Genomic DNA, 3,448 nt, shown 5'->3' on the forward strand with positions numbered 1-3,448 from the left:
TTCACTGCATCAGTCAGGCTTTCTGTTTTACTGTGTATAATCAACACTAGAGTGATCTACCTTCTGTAATGCTTGGATTTATCATCTATTTTTATCCTTCTTCCCACTCTAACCATATGGGAAACAGCACTGTTATTACCCCATGTTTTTACCCCATTTTTATTGCTACTGTAATGGAGCTTCGTGCAATGTTCAAAAAGGAGGCCAAAACACAAATAGAGGGTGACGTTCTTTCTGGACAGGTACAACCAAACACTTAAACCATCTTATCTGAATATAATCCTAGGCTGAATCCGTCTTTGGATTCTAGTTGATACTACTCAGCTTTGCAAACAGGGTGTAGAAGTATGTAGGGAGAAGAAATATGAATGCATACACTAAATATATGTTCGTTGCGTTTGTATTTGTTGAAGCTGTCTCATAGAATATCTTAGAGTTTAGTGATGAAGAAGTTCTTTCAGAGCATAGAAGTTCTCTTAAGCTTCTTGGGCAAGTGTCAAAAATGTGGAGAAGATATGCAGAAAGTTCATCTGAATATACAAGAATAACTTCACATTTGCAGCTTTCTGTTCGTAAACTTTCTATGGAAATAGAAGTTATTTTAATGATGTAGACAGGTTAGATGTGTCACTATTCTGTGCCTTCAGAATGATCGGATTCACCACTTTTTCTCAAATTTCTTATTTCTCTGCTTTTAAACAGGAAATAGGAGTGATTTTAGTATACATCCATTTATTATTCATCGCCACATACATTGTTAGGCTTCTATGCATGCAACTGAATTATGATTATTTGTGAATGACCAAAAGGTTCCTTTTACAAAAAGATTTATTACATAACTTAGTAGTACTAAGAATTAAGTATATCTTCCATACCTGCTCTACTTACTTATTTGAATTTTTGTTTGATAATTAGTAGCCAATTTTTTTGTCTTAATCTTTGTTATTAATTAACTCCCAGTGATAGCCTGTTTTTTTTTTTGTTAGCAATTACCTGAAGTGCAGAACAAAAATATCTCAAAAGAAATAATAAAAGATTAGTAATAGCATGCACATCTACAAAATAGGATTTATAACAAGAAAGAGAGAAGAAAATGGAATGAACAATCTAATATTTTGATAGAAATACATTTTGGATTTTTTTTGTATTCTAATGACAGATGTAGGATGTAAAACTGCTGCCTCATTTCAGAAGATGTTTTAACTGAAGAGGTTTCAATAAACATTTGTTAATCAGCATATTTGTTTAATGTTAAGCCTCTCAATTTGAGTTTTGCATATTTTAACTCTTATTTTATCTTGAAAGATTAATGGATTTTGTTGAAAAATATATTACTTGGGATGATTAATACACGGATGAAAAGTGAATGCTTCATTTGGGGTGAAAATTGAATTTATCAAAACTACTATAAAAGGGAAAAGCCTTTTTCACATGCAGAAATAGAAACAATAGTTGCTTTTGTGTCAGAATTGTAGAATATATCAGTTGGAATTCTTCAGAGTTTTCTTCTGGGCCAAGTACTTTAATTGTAGTCACTAAAGGTTAAATAATGAAATAAAGCATATACTTTAAGATATACTTCATAAAAATGAAAAAAAGAAAATCTTGGAAGTATTGTCAGTATGTTACAGTATAGAATTAGAATCTAAAATAACTCTGAAAAAAAGAGACAGTCTCTTAAAAATGAATATAGAACAGTTCAACTTAGTATTCTGCCAGAAAAATAATGAGGAAAAATAACCCAGTGGGATAAAATGACCATGCAGCAGTTCTGCAAAAGATCTGCAGTTAGTAACGAACAAGTAAAATATGAGTAAACAGTACCATGCTTCAGCTTAAAAAATAATCGAAGGAATATGCAGACAGATGCATAGCCTGTGAAACAGGCTGATTTGGAAGAGTTTCAGCCCCACTATATTGTCAAGGATAGTCTTTGGAGAAATTCCAGATAAAAATCCTAGAATTTTAGGAAATATGGCATACAAAAAAAAATTGCTATAGGAAGCATATTTTCCGTTTTCATTTGATAAAAGTATTGATCTACTCCTCCTGTGAAGGGAATATTGGAGAAGACTTAAAGGGCTTAAATTACAATCAGACATTCAGCAGGTAACAGAATCTATAGATAGTGAAGCATCAGAACAGATTTCCTGGGAGTCTTGTGGACTGGTTAATGTTAGTGATCAGAAGAAAGGCTAGACAAACATCAGCCAAACATGATGTGTCTAGGAATGACAGCCCATTTTCTTTAAAGCTGGAAGTGTATCAAGTAATCTTTCATGAAAAATTAGCCTGTATCTTTCTATGAAAAGGTTTGCTCCAAATGCTGATAGTTTTTAAAAATGCAAACATTTTGTATGGAGAGTAAAAGTTGATCATCTTTTTATGTGCAGGATTCTAAATTCTCTTACAGTAAGAGAATATAGAACATTGAGACAGCAACTTGGAGAACTGAACATCTCTTCTAATTAAGGAGACTGCTGTTTGAAGTGTCCTGTTTTGTTTGTAGTGGTGATTGGGAATTGTGTCAGAAAAAAGGAAGAGACAGGGAAGGAAGGAATTTACGTTACCTTCTCAAAGTCTTCCTCCTGAAAGAGGAAATCATCAGAGGATTTCCTTCCAAATCTCAGTGATAAGGAACTGATAAAAATGCTTCTTAAATCTTTTCTCTGCCTCTGAATTTAATTTCCTCATGCATTAAGAGGAACATTTTTTTAAATATTAACAGAAAAGTTTAAGCTACAGAAAAACTGAAAAATAACAAGATTATTTAATCACAAGTGTGAATTTTGGGAAGAATTGATTTTTACTTTTTATTTTTATTATTATTAGTTGGAAAGAAATCATTATATTACAACAGAGGATGGCTAGAAATATGTGTAGTCAAATATCTTCCCTCTTCAGAGTCTTTTTTCCTCACCTGTCCTAGTATATTAAACAGAGCCTCCTATGATTACTGTGCTGTAGGAATACCCAAATATACAGGGCTTTTATTTTGGTTTGTTTTGATTTTCATGTTAGCATATGAAAACATCAGTTGAAAAAAAAAATTACCAACAGATGGTTTGTGCATTCTGTTACAAGCAGATGCTAAGTGCTTTGACTAGTATTATGTAGAATAACATTGTTTGCTAAAAGTTTTGAAGAAAAGTATGAAAGTGGCATAAATGAAGCAGAAAAATATCTATGTCTGTTTTTACATGTGAAAAGGTGAAGAATCTACATATTTCAACACTTTTTTATGTTTCTGTCTCTGTAAATACAGATAGGATGGAAAACAAGGAACTGCTAATTTCAAAAGCCACAACATTGTTCTGTTCTACAGATTTCTAAATCTTTTTGGATGCAATTATTTAGCAGAATGGAAGTTCATTACATGATATATATATGTATTATATAAATACATATCATATATATATATATATATATGTATTTATATATATATATT

This window comes from Meleagris gallopavo, chromosome 1, assembly GCF_000146605.3.
Source record: "Meleagris gallopavo isolate NT-WF06-2002-E0010 breed Aviagen turkey brand Nicholas breeding stock chromosome 1, Turkey_5.1, whole genome shotgun sequence".
NCBI lineage: Eukaryota > Metazoa > Chordata > Aves > Galliformes > Phasianidae > Meleagris > Meleagris gallopavo.